At 43.7% G+C, this 25,650-nt stretch overlaps 1 protein-coding gene across 5 annotated transcripts in view; it reads right to left on the reverse strand.

Moving 5' to 3' along the window:
* The window catches only part of FAT3 (FAT atypical cadherin 3), a 671,242-nt gene extending 652,771 nt beyond the window's left edge, over window positions 1-18,471 (reverse strand). For 4 of the 5 annotated variants that reach the window (XM_045483655.1, XM_045483653.1, XM_045483654.1 and 1 more), the window contains exon 1: window positions 17,949-18,468. The gene's annotated coding sequence lies outside the window, so the exon portion shown is untranslated. Of the gene's footprint in view, window positions 1-17,948 lie in introns of all 5 variants that reach the window. The other variant, XM_045483656.1, reaches the window with a different exon arrangement.
* Between the last annotated feature and the right edge of the window lie 7,179 nt (window positions 18,472-25,650).

Consider the following 25,650-nt stretch of genomic DNA (forward strand, 5'->3'; position numbering starts at 1 on the left):
AGATAGCTGGTTCTTACTGAATTAAAATCAGGTTCCTCCACCTTCAGTAACTACTTACTATTAACACAGCTGTTAAATCAGATGAAATCAAATTTGAATTGCAGACAATTAATTTTAAAATAAGTATTACATGAACACTTAGCAGCACAGACCCCCATTTTCTACGAAATACCTGCAGGAAATTGTCCCAGATGCAAGTGAATAAAACATCTAACTAAAAATACAACATTTAACAGTGATAAAAATACTTGAGACAGCAAGGTAAACATCACAAATGAGCTTTTCCAACATGTCTTGGCGTACAAACAAGCGTATCTTGCAAATATGAGTTATTAGATTTCCTGAGGTACCCACAGTGCAGAGGGGAGAAGCAAGGAGGTCCCTGCAATGAAAACACACCCGGAGGGAGGAGCTGTTCAGCTCAGTGGCCTCAGAATAGCAGGTTCAAAGCCAGCAAGGAGTTAAACACCTAGGCTAGTTCTGTAATGAATGCTTAGTAAGTTTGGCCAACGAATATCAAGTAGATACCAGGGCTAGAGCTACTGCTAAAGGGATGACCTCCTTGAATCTCATTTGCATAGCAATGAGATGTCACAAAGGCATTAAGTCTGAAACTGCAATGCTGTTTCTAATCCATGCTTTATGTTGTTGTGACATTAAGCAAACTGCGTTTTAAAGTAAAACAGAAACGATTCCAGCAATTCAGGCGTGGGGGAGGGCGCGGGGAAGGGGGAACAAGTATAGATTATAAAACAGACTGGGAAGTAGCTGTGCAAAGAGCTACTAAGTCACTCTGGGAACAAAACCATCTGAAAACAACAACAACAACAACAACAACAACAACAACAACAATAACAACGACAGTAAAATAACAACTTTCAAGGATGTTTCCAACGTGAGACCAGGTAAGTAGGTTGCTGGTTTTTGTCAACTGATAGATGTTACTTGGGCCAAGAATAATGCATGTCTACTCACAACAGACAAAACATCAATAAAATGAGCCAAACTCTCTCATCAAAGTGTATCTGTTACAACAGCCCTAGGCTGTGGACTATAATGATGCAAAAGCCTTCAGTTACAGTTTGGGGTCTGTTTTTGTTTTGTCTTATTTTGTTTTAAGGAATTGTGCTTGCAAGTATTATTATCACTCGCTAATACTAAGAGAAATTGGGGGCTTTTTCCCTCTACCATTGAAGGAATGCAACTTCTTAATATACTGGATTAAATTACACATACAGCTGAGGCTGCAAAGAAAACAATGAAACAGAATTGAAATCAAGCGTTTGTGTTAAAGGATTTACAAAATGAAAAAGGCATTCAACAAAATCTTGAAGACTCAAGCTCTATCTATATTTAAAAAAAAAAAAGGGGGGGGGGATACGTGTCACCAGTTCATTTCTCTCCCAGAGTGCTACACACCAAATTCAAACCCAGTCACAGTGCAATTAAACAAAAACAAAATAAAACAAAAAACCTCCTCCCTGATGCCTTGAACATGCAACTTACCCAGTTATGGTTGTTTCCCTGCATTAATTGCCAAAGAACATAGACATTTTTACTCATTTCTATCACAAAGACAGGCAAAATAAAGTTTTAGCTGCCTGTTACTCAAACTCCTGAACCACCTTTCCAAAGGCATAAAAGATAATCTTATTTTGTGATTTTAAGAGAACCTCAAGTTGTTCACCAAACCATATGAATCTACTTCAGGCAATGAAATTAATATTTCAGTGAGTCTTCTTCCATGAAATAGGAAGCCTTTTAGTAATGACCTTGGACAGGATAATAGGAAAGGAGAGAAAAGCAGGGTCCAAAGCCAGAGGGTAATTGTGATTCAAAGACTCTTTTATGCAAATAAGACCCCTAATCATGCTAATGCAATTTTCTACATTTTATCTTCCATCTTTGTATTTACATTCAGCTGAGAAGCCAAAATCAGAAAAGAGCAGATTTCCGGCTTTTTGATGCAACCTGTCCTGTTCAAGAACAGCGCTGGAAACCCGCCTGACTGGCAGTCACTGGAAATCTGACAGCCCACTCCAAGAAACAACGTAACAGAACTTAGGACATCCCGATGACTATTCTGAAGTTAGTTCCGGCAAGTGGCAAATGACTCAGGCAGAGCATCGTAATAACCGCATTTACTGAGCATTGGTTAACATTTCCATCTTCTTTTGTGTTATCAGACTAGCCTGGAAGGGAAAAGTCATTTCTAAGAAGGAGAATCCATACCGTTGCCATGACTCTCTGGATGCATTCAATTTGCTTCCTGCTGACCTGGGTACACACTCAACTTTTAAAAAATGAAACCGTATTTGCCATGGACTGGCAGGTGTTTTCAGGGGCAGCGTAGTCTGGAAAAGACTCCAAGCTTCCAGCAGGATCACTATGGGGTCACTGTAATTTTGAGTAAGGCTGGGACAGGCCAGGGACTCAAGAGTTCCACCAGGGAGAGAAACAGCTGTCGGGTCAGCAGAGGAGTAAAGAGCACATGTTGTAAAAGCCATGTCACCTTGGTCAAGTCACTTACCAGCTCTATGCCTTAATTTCTTCATCCTATAGATGAATAATAGTATAGATAATAATAGTACTTGCCTTGGGGTGCCTGGGTGGCTCAGCTGGTTAAGCGTCTGACTCTAGATTTTTGCTCCTGTCATGAGCTCAGGATTCAGGAGTTCGAGCCCCGCATCAGGCTCTGCACAGACAGTGAGGAGCCTGCTTGGGATTCTCGCTCTCCCTCTCTCTCTCTCTCTGTCCCTCCCCCACTTGCTCTCTCCCTCTCAAAATAAATAAGTAAACTTTATTTAAAAAAAATAATAATAATGGCTCTTGCCTCACAGAGTTCTTGGGGATAAATGAGGTAATATGCATAAGCCTCTCCTCAATGTTAGTTATTAACAAATACAAAAACGCATGAAGAAACTGTAAATAAACAAATGTAAGTTACTAACATTGTCAAGAACTTCTTTTCAATACTCTATCAACTCAATGCTTACTGACCAGCAGGAAGCCTGGAAGCGTTCTGTTTTTCAGGATTCTTTATCCACATTTTCCTTTTTTCAAGTTTCTCCCATACACTTGATTATCCCTACAGTAAAACTGGGATCATAAAACAGTCCTTTGTAGTTAACCATATGCATAGTATTTGTCATTGTCGCCCGTATTATTACCCAAATAATGCAGGGCAATAAGGCTCTGGGCTTCTCCTCAAACTTGGATTAAGAGCAGTTACATCACTGGTCCTCAAGTTCCTGAATAAACGGGGAGTTTTAGCACCTTCCCATCTCTAACAGCCTAGGCCCTGGCAAATAAGCATGCAATGGAAGTAAAATCTCTACTTGCTATGGAAACAAAACTTCACAATAGGTTCCCCAGTCCCTCTTCCAATACACTTGCCACTTCTGGTTCTCTCTACATGAAAATTCTAAGGATGTCCCAGAGGATATACTTGGAGCAACTTTTAGGTGTATCAATTTTGATTAAAGATTTGGGGTAGAAAATTTAAGTATATTGATAACTAAGTGATTTAAAATATTATTTCACGTTGAAATAAAGACATTATGAACAGACTGTAAAAGTCACATAAATTGTTAGAAAAAATACTCGCCCTCAAAGAAATCTGACTGATATCTATGGTCTATCTTTGCACCCTACTACCAAGCTCTGAGAGTAGGAGACCATCCTCCTCTTTTAGTACAAGGATTTGTGTGGCTACATTTGAGGAGCTCTGGTTGAGGACAAGAGCTGTGGGTTCCAATCCCGGTCTTGCCAATTAAGCTCCATGACCTTGGTTCAATTCCTAACCATATCTTTGTCACCTGTGAAATATTGATGCTAACATCCACCTGTTAGGACACAGTCAACGCTGGGATAAAGTATATATACAAAAAGCCTGATGCAGTAGATGTTTACTAGATCTTAGCCATTTTCTTCTCCCCCTGATATTTCCCCTTTCCTATGGGTTATTTAGGATCTCAGATCATAATGATTCTTGGAACTCTACCAGCCACCACCTAGAACTTCACCCAAAGATGCTAAATCAGTCCAGCATCGAAAATCTACGCATCTCATTCATTTATCCATTCAGCAAATATTCATGAAGCAAATGTTGTGTGGCAGGCACTGTCCATGAGTTCAAGGGTCCAGGAGGCAAGAAAGAGTGTGAAAATATACCATTCCATCTAGGTCATCATTTCACAGATGAAGCGTTTTCCATGACAGCAAATGGCTACAAAGCCTTCTCAGTTGGGGGAAGGACAGAAGCCACTGACAAAACATGCTGGTGTCCCAGGTAATTCCAGCACAGTTTAATGTTCTCACCAGTGTTCACAAGGATACTGGGGTCCCAATTCAGTTCCCATCAGGGATATTAATAATAACCAAAAGCTATTAGTGAGGCCAAGAAAAAGAAATGAAAAGCCCCCAGACCCACACAAAGAAGAAGGCTTCCAGCAGCAAAGAGCCACCACGAAGAAACTGCTGGAACCTGGTCGCCAGTGATTCATCTCTGCAGCCTGCCCATTTACTCTCTTTCCAGTTCAGTGGTGACAGCGATCACACCATTTAGACTCAGTGCTCAGACTGCTCCGGCCTGCCCAGAAATCTGCATGGAAGCAAAGGATCAAAATGCCTTTTCAACTAAAGAACTGTGAATTAACTCTCTGCCTTTTTAATTACTCTCAATTACTTTCCCACTATTTGTAAGGATTTTTTTTTTTGCATAACAAAATCCAACTCTAATCAATATATGCAGTATATCCCAGCTGATTAGTGTAATTCTTGCTCCACCATGATGCTGGAGTTGTGCCAGCCTTACCTAGCACACAATTAAATGTCTGGTAATGCCTGCTGCTACCCAGCAGGCCTCATGAGTTAATAGGGAAAAAACGGGATTCACATTTGCCTCCACCAGCCCCTAAGTGCCCTCGCTCTCTCTCATCTGCTTGTAGACACGTACGTACAAAGTGTGCCTGGAGAAATAAAGGCCTGGAATAATCACACAAACCTAAAAGACACAGGAGCATAAGAAAAGGGTCTCCAAAGTCTAACTCGTCACCTTCTCATTTCAGTAAATCCTTCCAGAAATAAGATATCACTCTTCTCACCCTCTATTTCAATACTGAACTGTGAGAGCACATTCTAAGTGTGGAAAAGATTCAAGAATCTAGGCCCACCTATATCCAATATTATGAATTATGTTCAGTGTACCTTCAAGCCAATTTTCAATAAACACAAATCACTTAATAAGAAATTAAGAGCATTACACACTTCTCATGCTCCTGTGGATTTGGTGTTAATGAGATTTTGTTTGTTAAGCTCACAGAATGACAAAGTGTCTAAAAGACAGACACGGACTTTTCCAATTTCCATTCATTCAAGAAATAGTAATTGAGCATTTTTTATATGTGACAATCCCAAAACACACACCTGTTCACCTGCTGATTTTACCAGCCTGCCCCTCAAATAATGCTTTACTGAAATATAACAGAGGGAAAAAACAAAAACAAAAAGTAGGTATTTGGAATTTATTTATTTATTTATTTATTTATTTATTTATTTTAATGTAATTTTTTTTAATGTTTATTTATTTTTGAGACAGAGGGAGACAGAGCATGAGTGGGGGAGGGGCAGAGAGAGACAGAGACACAGAATCTGAAACAGTCTCCAGGCTCTGAGCTGTAAGCACAGAGCCCTATGCGGGGCTCAAACTCATGAACTGTGAGATCATGGCCTGAGCCGAAGTCAGACGCTCAACTGACTGAGGCACCCAGGCGCCCCGGTATTTGAAATTTAACAAGACTTGCATTTTAATCTATTTTATTACTATGTGCCAGGTAATTTCATACATTCATTATACACACTATGTGCCTGACACTGTAAATCCAATGCTTTAAAGCAAGATTCTCTTGCCCACAAAGATCAGAACTGAGTAAACAGTACCCTTGGGAACCTTCATGTCTTAGTATACACCAGAATAGTGTGTTAACTGTAGTTTAGTATAACAATATTTATAGCACAAGTGTCTACAAATGACTTGATTTTTTAAATATAAATTAGAAAGACTCCAAGGATCCCTGTAATAACAACATTCTTATGTATGTATGTATTTTATGCTTTTCTAAGACAGAAAAGGCTCAAAACTGAAATGTGCTCACACCTCCCAGTGTATTTTACCTTTGTGAACATTAATTTCCATGCGTATGTATCATTACGTAAAAATTCCTCTACCAAGACCTCCTTGAAAACAAAGTGGTGCTACTGAAAGGTGACCAGATATCTGGATGTATCTAACATGCCTTTTTGGTGTATTTGCCACACTCACTAAAAACGTACAGGAAAGAGGGGCACCTGGGTGGCTTGGGCAGTTGAGCAGCAGATTCTTGGTTTCAGCTCAGGTAATGATCTCACAGTTTGTGGGTTCGAGCACCGTATCAGTCTCCATGCTCACAGTGCTCTCTCACCCTCTCTCTCTCTCTCTGCCACTGCTGTGTACACTCTCTCTCTCTCAATATAAAGACAGGAGAGGGGAGGGGAGGAGAGGAAAGGAGAGGAGGGAAGGGAAGGGAAGAGAGACAAGAGAGACAGACACAGGAAAGAGCCACAGCTTTGACAGGTCAGCCAACCAAGAACCTGGGTGTCTATGCCTGGACGATCTTTCTTTTCAGTAGAAAATGTGGACCTCAAACATCCAGCAATAATAAGAGTGGGGGTTAAAGACTATGTTATGCTCCTCAGCCCAGGGAATGATGGTATATAGTGGGGAAGAGATACCACCACAGGTAATTTCATCACAAGGCAGACGGTATTAGGTGCCACAACAGTAATACAAACTGTAGTGGGGACCCGAGTGCAGAGATGTGGAAAAGCAATACAGGAGGTAAGGTTTAATCCAATCTGCAAGATGGCAGTGGGCTCACAGGGCTCCGACTAGTGACTACACGGGTTGGGCAGGGTGGGCACATATAAAGGGGCCAACAAGCACCAAGGAGAGCACAAGGTAAGAAGGTGGACAGTAGAAAGTTACAAGCCCTGAGCAACAAGGGGATACTTTTCTGGACGTTCCAAAGTCTGGGACAAGGAGTGATCCTTATTTCGTATCTTCATGAAACAGCTGATACTATCAGAAATGTAATCCTGGGTAGGAATGGCCCCAGAACTCTTCAGCTTACCATTTCCTCAACCTCTCCATAAATGAGGTGGGCTTTTCTATCCTAACTCTGTCCCATTCCTCTCTTGTCCCTCTGGCTTCTCATTGGATCCCTCACCTCAAAGTAGTGCTGAAGGAAAAGGTCACACTATAATTTTCAGACCGTCACATATTTGAAATAAAATATACTTCTCATACGTGGACACTCCTGCCTCCAAGGAATTTGATATACAAAAATTTAAAGTAAAAAAAAAAGGCAAATTAAGGAGAAACAAAATGTTCGTATAAGATAATGTGCCCCGGGATCTGCTTAAATAGTGAGTTTTCCCTAATTGAATGCATTTAAAATGTGATTTGCTTTGAAAAATATGATTTGCACTCATGTTTAAAAACGTATCTATTGTATAAGAGCAATCTAGGCTTATTCACCTTGATTATTATAATAACCACTGATGAGCTGTAGGAAAATGGCATATCTCATAAAATACCTGTATCTCCCTCTCTCTCTTTGAAGAGGGAGTATAATATGTTATTAATCCTACCTACTTAACAGAAATATAGAGAGTATAAACTGAACAGACTGTGTGCACTACTGAATAAAACTTGGCTATAAAGTGACGAACATAAATAATTACCCATACAGAAATCTACACCTTCCAAAGGAAAAGAAGATTATCCAATTATTGGATAATTCAGGAAGATCTAGGAAATTGATTCGGCAATATAATATGTTTTCATCTTACACTTCCCAATCAATCGCCTACATTGCATAATTTCCTCATTGTGGGAGTTGCCTTCTCAATGTAAATGAGGGATTATGTCTCATTGTTAATCCAGGCTGTTCCAAGCAGATGAGGTCACTTCAACCTAATAAAAGATGCTGTGTGGTCTTTCTGACTTAGAGCACCCATGTGTTCTGTCCATTTCTGGGCCTACCTGGGTAAACATCATCCAGTTGAGAAAGCCAACTTTTCAAGGGTCAGGCACCACACTTTTTTAAATATGCTTCAGACAAAATCAGTCCCAGGTCATTAGAGCACTCAATACATTCTTGCCAACAACAGTGTGGACTTGAAGAACTGACATAGGCCTTCAGAAAGACTAACAGTGTAATGTGTACTTAGATCACCCAGACAACGAATGCGCTGCCACATCTACAAGAAAGATGGAATGATAGGGTATTTTTAAGCTCCTAGTTACGGAAATGTACCTAGGAAGACAAGGAATTAAGCAATCTTATGAAACTAGCTGTTCACATTAAGACCATTACAAGAGACAGCTAAAATTAAAATTGTAAACAGGTAGTGACGAATCCTCAAGGATTTGGTGAGCTGTGTTTCTCGCATCTTCCCTTGTTAACATTCCCAAGTTATTTCTTTACTAATTGTGGTACTTTCAAGCATTTATAATTATCAAATGCAGTTCCAAAAGAAATATATCCTACAAGTATATTTAAAAAGAAATGGGGCACCAGGGTGGCTCAGTCAGTTGAGTGTCTTACTCCTGATTTCGGCTCAGGTCATGATCCCAGCATCATGGGATTGAGCCCCACATCAGGCCCCACCTGAGCATGGAGCCTGTTTGAGACTCTCTCTCCCTCTGTCTCTCTCTCTCTCTACCCCACTCTCCCGCTTGCGTGTGTACTCTCTCTCCCTCTCATAATAAAAAAGTAAATAAAAAAAACCAATTCCCAATCTCTTATATGATTAGAAACTTTTCCATGCCAACAATCTGGAGTAAAAATCATTTTACCAGTAACCCATCAACCATAAAACTGAAAAGCACACTGAGAAATGTAGGTTGTAAACTCTGCAATCAGATAAATACAATGAAGGGCTAACAAGTTACAAAGAAGAAATTAATCTCACAAACTACTTTTAAATTGCTAGAGCAAAAATTCCACTATTAGTTTCACTTCCCATTCCTTGTTTTTCATAGGTACAAAGCCCTGCCTGATGTTTTGGTGGCACTTCATAATGTTAGAAAATATCATGGGCTCACTCCATGGGGATGGGCATCAATGGGAGAAGCGAAATCATCCTAATCAGTTGCAAAGTCAAAAAAAAGCACACATCACTGAAGTCAAGAAGCACAAAATGGCAAACGATCAAGTTCCAACAGCTAAAAAGATCCAAGACATTATGAGCTTTTAATGAGTGAAACATGCCATGAGAAAGAGACCTTCTGTCAATAAATCCAAATCCTGGTTCACTAATTAAACCATCTACTACAGTGTCTGAATATGTAGACACCAGACTTCAACATTTCTTAATTATATTCAATTCCAGGCATATTTTTCCATTTAATTGACATTCTGAAATGCCTTTACAGTCCTATCAGATAGGTACCAAATTCTCAAAGGAGATTACTACACACTTCTGAATTCTGATTCATCTGATTGAAACTGTTATTATGAAACTTTTTTTTTTTTTGGAAATGTAGAAACGATGCACACCCCACTTTGTCCATAACTCTAGCAACATTAAGGTCATCTATCTGTATGTGGCTCACTTTCCTGTGTACATTTCTTTCTTTCCACTAAGAGTCTCTACACCCAGGCCAATCTTATGAAACCGTAGCCATAAACCCTGGCCTGGCATGGAACTATAACCACATGAATCACACAACACTCCCCTCAACCAATCACAGAACCAACTGCCATCATTTGGCCACCACTTAGAGCCAAACACAACATTTTAAACTGCAGCTTTAGAAACAGATTTCAGATGCCCAAAATAGTTTTTTTCAGATGTCCAAACTATTAATCATACACTTAGAGACTTAAAAAAATCAACAAAATGTCATTTGTAATAGATGGTCTAGGTTTCAGAAAAGACCAACGTACCCCTCTACCACTTCTTCCAAGATATAATCTATTGGGGTGCCTAGGTGGCTCAGTCGGTTGAGTGTCCGACCCTTGTTTTCAGCCGGGGTCATCATCTCATGGCTTCATGGGTGTGAGCCCCACATCAGGCTCTGTGCTGGTGGTGCAGAGCCTGCTTGGGGTTCTCTCTCTCTGCCCTTCTCCAACTTGCACTATCTTTGTCTCTCTCAAAATAAATAAGTAAACTTAAAAAAAAAAAAGATACAGTCTCATTCTGCCTTTGAAGAACAACACACACACACACGTGGGCACACACACGCCATGTTTATCTGGTAGAAAAAAATGATATTTACACTGTCATTAAGCACATTTGTCACTAGATTTAATCTGTATTATCTGGCATGCTTTCAGATGTTCATAAGTGTTAAGTAATGTTCAATGATATTTAGTAGCATTAATAATTTGGGGTTTCTTTCAAAATGTGAAACATAATCTCTGCTCCATCGTGCTCACTTTTTAACCTTCCCCGGTCCTGAATGGCTATAATTTTTATCAGATTATTTGGAATTTCATCTAGTTGAAGTCCTGAAGTTACAATTAAACTTCCAGTTAACCTTTCATATCTGTGCCTCATTCAACGGCTGGGCTTATCTTTGACATCTCAACAAAAGAAAAGAAATAAAGAATAACCGAAATATTATCTACAACTGCCCTGCAAAGTACAGATATCAGCAAGTCATGCTGAACATCCAAGGCTCTAGCCTTTTCACTCACGTTCTGGAAGCCAGCATTATCATGCATACTATTTACCTTTTTTTTTTTTTTTTAATGTTATAAAGTGAGTAACAGAGCTGAATGCTGAATTCCTAAAGAACAGAACACCTCAGAGTTCTCTGTGCCAAAGCTAACTCTGAGATTCCTAACGAAGCCTCAGAGGAAAACAGAGAACTAAGAATACGCCAAGTACATCAGCCTGTAGGAATGAAGTTTCTTCCGAGCATGTGCCAGGAGCATGCCTGCTAAACTTGGTAGGTTTCCTTCAACCTCCCACATTAAAAATGTTTGTTCCTTAGGTGTACACATCTTTAGCCACAAGTAGACTGTAAGTTCCTGGAGGACATGATTCATTTTTTTTATTTTAATGCAACGCATCTCTTGTAATCCCTACAAATAAAAAGAGAATTGAGCAAACATGAATGGATTACATTAAATTCATTCCCTGAATTCAGAAGTACATAAAAGCAGACCCCAGAGCCAGAGTCCAATATGGAAGGAGGAAGAATTTTTATTCCTGGAGATGTTTGAAGCCTTTGAAATGTCATTTATCAGCTCCTGGACCAGCTGTGATTACCATCCGGAGAAGGAACTGAGACAAAGTAGAGTGAAATGGAGGATAAACCCACATTAGCAACAGGAGTGTTACCCACGGGCAAACTGGGAACCAAAACATGCTGGAGGGTGGAGGCCCTGAACCTCTAGCTACTTCCTTCAGGGCCAGGCCTGCTCCACTTCTGCTCAGCATAGATTCTCAGGGGCTACATTCCCAGCAGGAGAATGAAGACCACAAGTGTTCTTGGTTTTCATTCAAATTACCTGAGGTCCAGGAGCTCTGGCCAAGAGTGGAACTCCATACCTGAGACACAACCTTTAGAGTGGAGTTTCTCCAGGGAGGCTACCCCATGAAATCTGCTGGAAGGCTTTAGAAGATACTGATGCCTGGACCCTACCCCTAGAGATTCTGATTTAAATGGCCTGGATGCAGCTTGTGCACAGTGGTTGTCAGAGCTTTTGGGGGATTCTAAAGTGCAGTCAAGGCTGAGAACTGCTTTAGGACTACTTTGGGGAGCGTTGGGTGGTGTGAGAGGCCTCAAGGAGTCACCTATGAATAATAATAGGTTGTGCCATAAACAACCCATTAAATTTTATGAAAGCAGCAAAAATGAATGCTTCTTTAAAGGGTCTCCTAAAAGGTAGCTTATTTACATGGATACTTTTTAGATACTGCCAATAGTCCACTAAAAATCCCAGGATTGGTGATACAACCACTAGAGAGCCCGTGTGTGTATATGCAGGAGAGGAAGTGGGGGCATGCCCATGCACCTGCAGGCAGGCTCCCAGACACTATTAAAACACCTAAGGGTCCTCTTTGAAGTTAAGGGGTGGGGGGGCAAAAAGGATAATGAAGAAAAGGGCCTGAATAAATTCCCGGTACCTTCCCAAAATACTGAATAACATTCCAACAGCCTATTTGACCTATTCTGTTAGTATGTTCTTCCAGAGAAGGAGCCCTGTCCTAAAGAAATGAAAGAATTAATTTTGTAATATCTTGCCCATATTAGGTTTCACTAAGAATCACTAAATTGGATTATATTCACTTTATATTCCTCCTAAAAGTTTACTTCACCTCATATTAATCTCTCCCTCGTCCTCTAGGACCCTGTTCAGTGACACTCTTTTGTCAATTAACAAACATGGCCATGTGTTGATTTCTAGTTTGCATACATGGGTATCTATCCTTTGGAAGCAAAGGATATATTTTACTTTTACAAAGGATATATCTGAATCCTGCCCACTGCCTTGTAAAGGGAGGTAGATTGAGTAAATATACTGAAAAGAAAGTTAAAACAAATGTATTTTTTAATGTTTATTTATTTATTTTGAGACAGAGTTCAAGCGGGGGAGGGGCAAAGAAAGAGAAAGAGAGAGAGAGAGAATGCCAAGCAGGCTGCCCACTGTCAGCACGAGCCCCCACAAACATGGGGCTGATCTCAGGAACTTCAGGATCCTCAGATCATGACCTGAACCAAAATCAAGACTCAGACGCAAAAGAAATGAATTTTTTGAAGAGAGAAAAGAAAATAGGAAAAAAAAATGAAAAGTTAAGGAAAAATAAAGGAAAGGACTTTAAATTCTATGTGACTTCACAGAATAAACACAAAGGGGTAAAATATAAGATACACAAGAGCAAAAGTTAATTAAACAAATTTCCTTTATTAAATAGAGGCTGTCATCCAGTCTGGGAAGCCTGAAAGTTCAAAAAGGTGAAATACCAAAATCTCTTCTAGGATCCCTCTCAATGTCCCCTGCAAGACTTTTCTGCCCAGACAAGGCAACAGTCTCATAAAACATAATCTAAGGGAGGACAATCCCGCAACCCTCTCCAGGCCTCCTCCCAGGCCTCTAAAATCACACACATCCACCCAGTTAGGGAAGTAACACACTTTGATTATACAAGGAGTTGGATCATTCCGTTTTGAAATGTGTTCTCTATTTTCTCTGACCAGCATCATGCCAGTAAATCCATTCTCAAATTCCAACCCTTCTATTTCATACAAATATATCTCAATCCTAGAACAAGCTAAAATGAAGACTAACCTGGGAGTGCCATTCCAATCCAGAGCCACTAGAATGGTCATTTGTCACTGTTACACGTAACTGACAGACTATTTTGGTAGACCAGAAACTGGCTGGAAGCCACTAGACAAGTGTCAAATATGTTCTCAGTAAATTCAACCTGTGGCATTACACTGAATCTTTTTATTTTTATTTCTTTAAGGAAAGGCAAGCTGTCCTAAAATTATTAGAAATTTTAGGAAGAAAGAAAGAAATTTGGGGAAAAGGAGGCAATGTAAACAAAGAAAGAGAAGAGCTTTACTAAAGAAGTAGATATTCTTCAACTGACTGAAAATGAGTGAGTTTAAGAAGCTTGTAGAATGAAATTGGCCAAACCTAGAAAAGATATGTACCCTCAAGGTCTTTGCCCAGGAAGTCACCTAAGCAGCGAGTATCTATCAAAAGGACAAACACAAAACAAAGACCCAACCCCCATAACTGGGCAGAAAAATCCTCATAATGATATCTTCAACATTTAGAGACTGAAAACTATTTCAGAAAATTTAATCAATACGCAAAGCAATATACACATGTTTCTTCCTTTAACACTTTTAACATTAGTGGAAATCAGGGGCTCTCTTCTCTGCAGGAAGGACTGGACAGGAGACAAGGCCCTCCTTCTAGGTCTGTCACATCCCTTCTTTTAAATTTCTATTCCTCCTTGGTGTTTCTCACAATCAGCAAAGACAAAGATTCATCAATAGCCCTTCCCCAGCAATCAAAGGAAATCAATCGAAATGGCCCAGCCCACCTGATCCCATCAGATGATCCCCACTCAAAGCTCCTGCCCAAGGAAGGAGCCTAAGAATGACCCACAATGGAAGAAATCAAACACCCCAAATACTATCCTTTCCCTCTTGGCCCAGAGGTAAAGCCCACCCACTAGTTAACCGGACAGATGTGGGGTTATCATCGAATGCCACACCCAACTCCACAAATGGTCCTATTTGCATTGTGAGCTATAAATATAGCAGAACAACACAACAAGAGCCACTGGGAGCACTCCTAGGACCAGCTGGTAATGACTAAATTTTCTCTCCTCACCAGTAATTGCCTACTTCTTTCTATTTGACATAATGCATCAGCCAGATTACAGCAGGTCATTCTGCAGCATATGAAGAAAGCAAGGATAACATAACCTGACACATCAAAATGTTCTTCTGTGAGCAGCCTGAAGAGCTGCCGCTTTACAAAAAGCTGTGAGCTGGCAAAATAACCATAGAGCATACATGTCAGTGGGCATCCACCCTGCTTATTGCTACTCATTTCATTTCTGAGGAGCTCAGCATAACTGTAATTGCTAGTTAACAGATACACTGGGTCCTATTTAAAAGAATTCCCAAAATGACTCCACCAAGAACCAAAATAAATAAAATGTGGGAGAAAAAAGCGGGGTGGGGGGCTGACGGCCAGTCACTGGTCAACAAACACTGGCTGTGAAAATCCTGCAGCTACAAGAGATGGACCCAGCCCAGCAGCGACTGATTTCTGATCTCTGAGCCAGCTGCCTGCCGTTCACGTGGAGTTCTCTGTGTGGTTAAGATATGAAGACATTATAACTGGACAGTTCTGGGAACTTTCTCATCCCAGTGCACTGTGCATAGAAACTGGCCCCAGCACTATTCATTGTCTAAGTTACAAAAAGACAACCACAAGGATTCATGATTAAATATCAGAATTCGGTTTAATTCTAAGAGACAACTTTTCTCCTTGTAAAATGTTAAAAAACCCTTCCCCACCCGAATCCTATTAGGGGGGAAAAAGGCACATCAAAGCTAAAGTTATTATGCATTTTTTGTCTTTGTCTCTTGGCGCCCAGGTTTTCTTGGCTGTTCTTTATTCTCTCGATGCTTAACTGCTCCAATTTAGGAATAAGAGAAAAGGAAAGAGAAAGAAAGAAAGAAAGAAAGAAAGAAAGAAAGAAAGAAAGAAAGAAAGAAAGAAAGAAAGGCAAGCAGAAGCAGTTGGCTCTGTGCAATTTCCAGGATTCTGCAGAATCTCCATCTCTCAATCTCTTCTCCCCCTTTCTTTCACCTCCAGCCCCTCCCTCCCTTCCTACGCTTCTCAGTTTCAAATCTTCACGTCACAAACCATAACATCATTCAAGCATTTGGTAAACGTTAAGAGAAGTTCAGTGCCTGAAGGTAGGGCCAAAATCTGGGCTCTCTTTGATCGACACCGGCAAGGGGGCACCTCAGTCCTCAATTCCTAGATGGCGGGCTTCCCCGTTCCACCACCTGAACTTGCCGCCTGGATCACAGGCAAAGTCGTCTGCAGTCTTTCTGGCCGGTTCTCAGTCTCCGCATCTATTTTAACTCGGCCTGGGCGCAATCAGAGAATCTAATCCTAGCAACAAAGCCAGAAGCACAAATCCACCGTGATGAACTGGTCGGCCTGCTCCCCCGCCCCCTTCCTCCCACCGCCCGCGACTCGCCTTTGAAAAAACAAGCGTTGGGGCCAGAAAATTAATACGTCCGAAGCTAGGAAGAGAAAAGCGACGGAATACAAAGTGGCCAGGAACGGTCTGGGTTTCGTGTTTATGTGTATCTTCTTAACCAAGGACCCTCCGATGTGAGCCCGGGCTGGTCAAGCCCTCGGTGGGAGCATCGAGCAGCCCCCATCGCTGAGGAGACACCTCGCCCCCCGCCCCTTCTCCCGTCTGGCTGGGGCCGGGGTGAGTGGGGGAGGTTCGCGCGGGTTCGTCTGACACTTGTAAATGGAAGTGGGATCCAACTTGGAAAACAAACGCGCCGGAGTCTGGGGGCGGGGAGGAGCGGGAGGAGGGCCGGGGAGGAGAAAAGAGTCTTCAATCATTTGCGCGGTCCGCGCTTCCCTTCCTCCCGCCGCGGCTGCTGCAGGTTCGCCCAAACCAGAAGCGGAGTCCCGGTCGGCGCGCGGCGGCGGGAGACCGGGCTGGGGACCAAGGCGGGCCGAGTTCGCCAGGCGCCGGCCGCCGCCGCCACTACCGACCACCGCCGCCGACCGCCCACGCTCCGGGCCGCAGGCGCCTCTCCCGCCGGGAAGCCTCTCGTAGCCCCCCCAAAGGCGACCTCACCCGGTCACCGCAGCCTCGCTCTCTCCTCATATCCATTCAGGGAACCCTTCCACTGCCTAGTTGGCCCCCATTATTGCGAGGAGCTGCAGCCGCAGGATGCCGCCGCCACCACCACACACACACGTCCGGGGCGCCCCCTTTTCCTCTTGTCGCAGGCTACCCTAGAGGCTCCCCCAGCTCTCAGACAAACTCCCGCCACCCCCGCATCTCAGCCCCAAGCGCGCCGCAGCCCACGACAGCGGAGCAGGGGAAACTGCACAATAAAAGTTGCTTTCCGCGAAGCCTAATCGAGGTCAATGTTTAACCATTTCGGAAAACACGCGCGACAAAAGTCAGCGGGAGAGAGGAGGGAGGACTAGACCACGGCACCGCTAAAAATACCCGGGCTCGCAGCCCTGCGCACGCCCGGGGGCCTGATGCACTTTAGCTCAGCGACCCCCACTGGCGGAATCCTGGCGCGCATGGCGCGCCGCGGGAAGACAGTCCCGGCCGTCTCCGCCGCCTCCCGGCCGCTCCCCTCCGCCCCTACCCCGGCCCCCTCACCCACTCTCGTCCTGGTTTAGGGGACCGTCCACACCCGCCCGGCAAGGGGCCCCCAGCGCGGAGCTGGCGCGCCGTCGCGTTCCCGCCTGCCGACCCAGGGAAGGAAGCAACGCACCCCCAGTACCCTCAGACCCGCGCAGCTTTCTTTTCAAAGACAAGCAACCTTCACGCGTGCAAGCCCGCCCGCCCGCCAAAAATCATGCACTCTCCCCAGGCGCTCTGTTTCCCTCTCCCTGTGAAGGTAGCAGGAAAAATCCTCCCACCCAGCCACTCTGTTAAAAAGCTGTCGCCCTAGTCCGAAAGCCGCTGCCTTTCATAACGTTTCACCCTGCCCACTACCCCCCGCAAGCCGGAGTCAAGCGTGGAGCCGACCTGTGAACTGTCCAAGAAACCCCTTCCTCTCCCCGGAGAAAGTGGAGTCTGAGCACACACACACACACACACACACACACACACACACACACACACCCAGCCCCCCGGCTCCGCACTGCACCTTGCCAAGCAACGACCCAACTTGGCCTCCGGGTCGCCCAAGTACATCCATCGGCATCTGAACCTCCCCACTGCGCCCGAAAGCCACCGGCTAACTAATAGGCTAGCCGCCTGGATCCTCTCATCCATCCACCTGCAACCGGCAGTCGGGGCTTGGGGGACTCAGGGATAGGTGCACCGATCCGCAAGCCCCCTCGCGGCCCTCCCCAAATCCTCACCCCCAAACTTAGCCAACTCTCCATGCCAACCTCCCGGCTACTGCCGCAGGACCGAACCTCTCTTCCCTCCTGGCGGCGGCAGCGGCGGCGGCTCGGAGCCGTGCCGAGGCAGGAACTTTACAAGGTGAAAAGTTTCCCCCACGCGCTCCGCCGGCTCTCGCCTCCCCGAGCCCACCTCGCAGCCTATTTGCATCCGGTAGTTGGAGCTTGCTCCCGGAGGCGCGCTTCAGCCGGTGCACCCGGCAGCCAAATAATCACACTAAAATCCCCACGCACCCTTGCCTGCGCCGGCGATCCACGGCTCCACTAGGCGCTGCCTCCGTGGTCTTCCGCTCCGAGCGCTCCAGCCCAGAGCGAGCCGGCCACCCGGCCGCCGCCGCCGCCGCCGCCGCCGCAGTGCCCGCCGCGCGCTCTCTGGGACTGGAGCCGCGGGCAGAGGCGCTAGGCGTTCGGGGGGCTCGCAGGCGGAGGAGGGGAGCCGGGAGGAGGAGAGCGGCAGCGGGAGGAGGGGGACGGGGCGCGAGTTCCCAATCCGTAGCCCAGATCACAGCGCAGCCTGCCGGGAGCAGTGCCGGCTCTCCTGTCTGCTCCGTGCCGCCGCCGCCGCCCCGCCGCCGCTACTGCTCGCCGCCTCGCTGCTCCCAGCTCCCCATCACGGCCGACGCCGACGCACAGCCAAGCCCCTCTCTCGTCGCCCCCTCTCGCTTTTCTCTCGCTGTCTCCTCCTCCCAAACCGCGAGCGAAAAGGGCGAAGGGGAGAGAAGCCTCGGCGTCCGGGCTGACTCGCGATCTCGGAGCGCCGCGCAGGGGGGAGAGGGGGCGGGCGGGGAGGGGGCTGTGGGAGAGGCGCGGCGAGCTGGAGGGCGCTCCCGGCGCAGGGCCTGGAAGCTGGACTAATTTTAGAGCTCGAGTCTTCCCCCACCAGTCTCTCGGGGCTCGAGGAGAACACCAACGTGCCTCCCTGCCTCGCCTGGAGCGTGGTGCCGGCTTCGGGGAGAGGACACACACTGCTTTCAGCCCGATCAGTGGCCCAGCCAGGCGCGGGGATGGAACTCACCATACTCTCAGAGGGCAGATGGGGAAACTGAGGCACAAGGAGGTTACAATGGCTTATCTAAGATCCCAAGGTTAGTTTGTAACGTGAGGATTAAACCATCAAAGGTTGTGCCTCTTGATTCCGAATGTGCTTCCCAGACAGGGCTCCTACTTACTACTTTGCACCTTTTTGAATCCTGGGGTCCTCTGATTCCCTGTGGAGAAGCGAGTAGGATTGGACTAAAAAGGTAACGAGGAGCATTCGCTAACCTTCTTCTCTGACTCCAAAGCGTTTATCAACATTTTTGTCGAAAAGAAAAAGTACTTTGAAGAGAATGAGTGATTGATCTGGGGCTTGAGTTGCAACTCCAACCTGCCAGTACGCCTGTTCCAGTAACTTCTGCGCCCGCACCTCTCCTAGTACTCCCAGACCACACCCACACGTCCACGCTCGGCTGCCCTGGAGCCCAAGCTCGTCCCGCTCTGTGTATCCTCGCACTTTGCCTTTCTTCCCCTGAAAGCAGAGAGGCAGTCTTAGCACCAGCCTCCCCCTCCCCACCTACTCCCCCCCACACACAGCAATGCACATCTGTCCCTAAAGCAGCACACCAGCAGGCGAGTTGCCTCAGATGCTCTCTCCCAGGCGATTTCTCTTCGACTCCACTACCATTGGTACCTGGGGGAGAGGCGCGCTGGGCCTGCAGATCCATTCTCCACAAGAAATCCTTACTCCTTTTGAACTATGAAATTCCCTTTGGGGAGCGAGGTAGGGGTTGTTGGGGGGGGGCGCTTTGTGCTCAGTCACTAGAGTGAGCCCTTTCATTTGAAGAGCCAATTGAGTTTATCTGTCCTTCCTTCCAGCTCCCAGCCTGGGGCCTCTGCCCTGATGCCACTACACAATGGCCCCGCTACTCCCCACAGGTGGAAAGTTCCTCTTGAAAGCCTCCAGCAGCCTCGCTGCCTTGACTGCTCCATAAAGCACTGGCATGCTCTGGCCACTCTGCCCTGAGAGTTTAATGTGAATACTAAAGAACACTGACAGGTCCCCATACATCAGCTAATTCGTGGAGGTAATCGGCATGATGTAACCTCGGGCTTTATTGTCACAGAGGGCCAGAAGATGGGTCTGCAGTGAAGGGGAACCACTTGCAAGGCCAGAAGGACTTACCTGCCCTCCCAAATGTTATCATTTGAATAATTTTATTCTGATGTTATTTTTATTTCAGCATCTTCCTAAGGCATTGAAAACTTCATTATCATACAAATATGTCTCTGGCATGGCATTTTCCCCTGGACCACAGAATGCAGCTAACTGTGTAGCAGAAATTTTAATGAATCGGTGTCTTTCCCACCTGAGTGCTTCTGTGGAATGCGAGGACAAGTTGTCTCCCGAAACCAGGCATCTTGGGTAGGAGTCAGCTGATGGTTCTTTGGCCAGTGGGATGTTGAAGGAAGGAGATCTGGCAACGAGACAGGACATCTTCCACCTTCTGCCTGGGAACACTGCCAGGTATGTGTAGGTGTGGGCGCTACCGCTTTCTGCTGCTGCTGCTGCTGCTGCTGCTGCTGCTGCTGGTGATGCTCCCGGATTCCAGCTCCTCAGAATGTTCTCTTATGCCTAGGAGGCACCTTACAGATAACTACAGAAATCTGTCTAAATTTCAGCCTCCCTATCCCAAGGCAGTACATTGATAATAAAGTAAACAGTCTTTACTCCCAGGGCAGACATAAGCCATTATAGCCAGTGGGTAAGAGATTTCCTACCAGGGTGATAGAGTGGTTTATCTAGTGGGCCATCCCTCCGGTCCTTTAAGACTTCCATAGTACTTAATACTCATTTAATACTGATTGTATTAGGAGACTTTTATTTCCTTAAAAAATGCCTACTGGGTGCTAGTACTGTGGTAGGCACAGACTTGAGAATACAGTAGGCTTTACGATAGCAGAGCATCTCTTGATCATAATTATATTTCTATTGCCAGTTCCCTACACAAGGTCTGACACAATCAACATGAGTAAATATTAAATATTATAAGAATGAACACAGAAAGAAAGCTTGAGACTCTTCTGCTAGGCCCAATGAGTATGACATATCAGATGTGGAAAGGAGGCCCGCAAGTGAAAAACTGTGAATCTTTGAAAAAATAATGTTACTTTCTATATCACACCTCGTATGTACCATTTCAATCCTCTGAGTCTACCTGTCTATTTTAAGCACTGCAAAAGCAGTCAGCTCTAAGTGGGTTCCAGCCAGCTTCACACAAATACAGTCTGACAGTGCCTCGCCCTAGACCTCTCTTACATCTCTCCTCCCACCCAGAGGCTTCTTGGTTGAAGCTTTGGTGTAGACTAAAATCCAGAAAGAAGCATGAGAGACTAAACACCCTATAGTAGATCTTTGACTAATGGGAGACGGGGGCCCATGGATAAATGCTCCCCCTTTTATCCTCTGACAAAGGATCCTGAAGTGTGTTACATAGATCTTCTCAAATGGTCTTGCTGAATTAAGCAGCCAGTCACCTAAGGCAGTGGCCATCATGGTAACACAACCTTGTATTGGTTCTTTATCCTTTGCTGGTTCCGTCCCTGGGACCACACCCCCCCCCCCCCCAAGAAAGTATGTTCAGTAAGTCTTTGTATCAGGCAGGCTCTACTTTCTGGCAATCCCAGGCTAAACATCTGCCACCAATTGAAATATTTATATCAAGGGATAGTCAAATGATTTTTCAAAATGCCCCATAGCGCACGCAAACACACACACACACACACACACACACACACACACACACACACACACTGGATCCTCTTGGTGATCACTTACATTCTGCCCAGATTTCTTCTTATTAATCCCAATAATTCTGTTTTTGTGTTCATAAAATCAATGATCTGGGAAGTAATTGTCCAGCAGGATATCTGAGGCAATGCCCACTTTATTGTTAACCTTCTACAAACATTCAATACTGGTTTCCTTCACAGACGACTTTGTTACCACAGTGGTCCACTGAGGAAAGTGGTAGAATTTCCTTCCCTGGAAGTATTCAGTCAAAGGATAGGTGCTTATCAACTTGAGTGCTTCTGTCAAAAAACTCTGGTAATACAATTTTTTAAAACAGATAAACTCAAGTTATATCATAACAAGGAGTCAGTTTAGGGTGATCATTAAGTGAGCAGGCCCTGGAGGGAGGGAGACTGAGTTAGAATTCTCATTTTACACCTTCAGCCTGCATTGTCTTGGATAAGTCACCTTCCCTAAGTTTCGGTTCCTTAAATGTAATCGAGGACCTATAACTGTATCTATCCGGTAACAGTATTATAAGAATAAACAAGGGGGTGCCTGGGTGGCTCAGTCAGTTAAAGGTCTGACTTCAGCTCAGGTCATGATCTCACAGTTTATGGGTTCAATCCCCACGTGGGGCTCTGTGCTGACAGCTCAGAGCCTGGAGACTGCTTCGGATTCTGTATTTCCCTCTCTCTCTGCCCCTCCCCTGCTCATGCTCTGTCTCTCTGTCTCAAAAATAAATAAAACATTAAAAAATAAAAAAATAAAATAAACATTAAAAAAATAACAATAGAATAAATGAGATAATTCATAAAAGCATGTGCTCAACATATACTAAGCACCCAACAAATTTTGGCTATTATTATTCTTTTAGAGACAAAGCACCTGGGTTTTTTTGTTTTGTTTTGTTTTTTTCTGAGCTTAAAGTCAGTGCTAGAAGCCAGAAAAAAGTTCAGAGTCTATCACTATACCTTCCATGCTAAAATTTTATGATTGTGATATGACATCTTCTTATCCATATAGCTGCAGGGCAGACTTTTATTCAAATACAGCAAAATAACAATGTTCTAGATATTCAGTCTCATGCAATCCATTATATCTGTATATTAACTGGATGGGAACATTTATTTGTCCTTTTTCTGCTCTTCCTTAATAAATAAGTCTCCTTAGATTTCAAATTCACCTTCAAAATTACACCATATAATTAAGATAACATATACCATATACTTCATATATAACCATAATTGTAACTTAAATACTTTTATAGAAAAATGTTTCTTCATTTGACTATGCTCATTCCTCCTCCTTATAAAACATAGAAGAATCTAAAAGATAGATTGGATACCCTTTATCCCAGTGACTCTTATTTTGGGGGGGGGTCACAGATCTCTTTGATTAAACTTATGGAACCTTGTTTTAAAAATACACACACACACATATGCATAGTTTTTGCATCTGTTTCAGTAGGTTTCAAGTCCCTCCAAAGTCCCTCCATAAAATCCAGATTAAGGAAAATGTTGTACATGAAAAAATTTAGTCCAGAGCTCAAATTCTGTTTCCTCAAGTTTTTACTTACTGAGTTAACATTGCTTTTTTAAGTCTGCTATTTAAAGGAAGGAATATGTAGTACCTCCGGGGTTAGGAGCACAAATTGTACCTGAAATGAACTTGGATAATTCCAAACTCTTAAGAACTCACTGTTAAAACAAGCATTTGCCGGCAAGGCCACCTTTGTGGGGGACCCAGTATACAACCAGAAGTACTCTGAATTAACTTCCACTTAGACTACAAAGCTTATTAAAAGATAAGTAATTAAAATGTGCTAATTTGGAGCTTACAGACTCCAAACTAAAACTCAACAGTAACCAAATTAAAACAACAGTAACTTCAGGATTTTTTAGTAATTACACCAAAAAAATATCTTGTTGCAGAGGAATATTTTATCACGGACATCTTTTAGAATTGCAGGAATATAGTCATACCAAGAAGCAGACTGACTTTTCTCTTTAAATTTTCTCTTTTAATTCTCTACAGTTAATGTTTCCACCCCACCTATCACCTGCATACTGTACAGAATTCTCCTGCTCTCATGCCGTTCGTATGCACACCGCTGCATGGGGCCTTCTTTGCTCCTGAACTATCCTAAGGCTGATCCATCCCAATCCCCCTTATTTTGAAACAACAACCAAACATAATTGGACAGACATAACTACTTGATTTTCGCCAAATAAAACTGTCTTACCAACTGTTCTCATCCTTGGGGAAATTTATTTTTATATCCCTGTCTTTGGCCCTATGATTCTCCCCTCTTTGACAACAGAGAGAGTAATAATAAATGTAGTTTCAGACGTAGTTTCAGACACTCACTTTTAACACATCTATATTTTTAAAATGTTTATTTATTTATTTGAGGCAGAGAGAGCAAGTGAGCAAGGAACAGGCAGAGAATGAGGGAGAGACAAAGAATCCCAAGCAGTGCTGGCTCCATGCTCAGTATAGAGCCCCACGCAGGGCTGTCTCAGGAACCACGAGATCATGGCCTGAGCCGAAGTCAGACGCTTAACCAACTGAGCCATCTAGCGCCCCCAACACATCTATATTTTTAACACAATTGTATAATCTTTAGGCCAATCGTTATTTTTCTTTTCAATTCATTCATTCATTCACTCAAAAAATACTCTCAAATAGCTATGTAATTGGCTTTCTGCTATGTGCTGGGGATATATTGGTTATCAAACATGTAGAAGATATCTGCTCTCTTGGATCTTGAAACCAATGGGAATCACCATTTATTAAATGATCATATAAAGAAATGTAACAGACACAGGGCTACAAATGAATGCTTCAAGATGTTTGGTTAAATTTTTTTAATGTTTTTATTATTATTATTATTTTGAGAGACAGAGAGACAGAGTGTGAGCGGGAGAGGGGCAGAGAGAGGGAGACATAGAATCTGAAGCAGGCTCCAGGCTCCAAGCTGTCAGCACAGAGTCCGATGCAGGGCTCAAACTCACAAACTGCAAGATCATGACCTGAGCCAAAGTCGGATGCTTAATGGACTAAGTCACCATGGCGCCCTTCGAGTTGTTTGTTTAATGATTACCATCACCTCAGACAGGAGGACTTCCCATTCCTCTCTCTATAAGCTATACTTATAAACTATATTAAACTGAAGTTCAACACTAACCATGGTCAATATGTAAACAGGATATCTAATGCTACACCTGATACATGTTTTGACATAATCCTATAAATGACGAATGTCATCAAATACTAAGCTATTAATAGTTTCAGGATCTCACTTCAACATCCTCACCAAAGTTTTCATCTATCCTTTTGACCTCTCATTAAACCTCTTCCTCAAATATCCTGAGGAAACTTTAGAATTTTTCATTCAAAATCACTGTTTTTAGGGGCACCTAGATGGCTTAGTCATTTGACCATCAGACTCCTGATTTCTGCTCTTATGATCTCATGGTTGTGAGATCGAGCCCCACATCTGGCTATGCACTGAGCGTGGAGCCTGCTTATGATTCTCTCTCTCTCTCTCTCTCTCTCTCGCTCCCTCTCTTCACTGCACAAGCTCTCTCTCTCTCTCTAAAATATAATTTTGAAAAATGTTTTACAAATCACTGCTTTTAAAATTATTAGTTATGGGTACTTATTATCTGCCCCTATATTTCAGTACATTAGATAGGTTATGAATGAAATATGCTTATGTGGGCTAATCAAGTTAACCACAATTTATAACATATTTCTGTTGGGAAAAGCATTCCAAGTTTAAAACAACTGGCTTACAGACATTTGTAACATTACTTGTTTGTAAATTAAGACATTCCTTTACGTCTTAATTTAAGGAAAAGGGAAAGTTGCTATGTAATATAAAAATGAGGTAATCATTTATCGTAAGTTCCATAAAATCTTAGAAAAGTAGAATTTATCTGCCTCACTGTCTTTTAATTTGCCCACATGTCACAGCTGCTTATTATTTCAGTCTTTATTTACTTCCCTAGTATACCTTCAAAAAATCATCTGGGCACAACATGGAGACTTTTGTCCACTTGCTAAAAGGAAGAAATACATGGTCTTCTAACTTACTCATTGACTAATGCAGCAAGGAAAGTTAAAAAGAAATCCACCTAAACTAAGGAGCCCCAAAACCAA

This window comes from Leopardus geoffroyi, chromosome D1, assembly GCF_018350155.1.
Source record: "Leopardus geoffroyi isolate Oge1 chromosome D1, O.geoffroyi_Oge1_pat1.0, whole genome shotgun sequence".
In the NCBI taxonomy this organism is placed as follows: Eukaryota; Metazoa; Chordata; class Mammalia; order Carnivora; family Felidae; genus Leopardus; species Leopardus geoffroyi.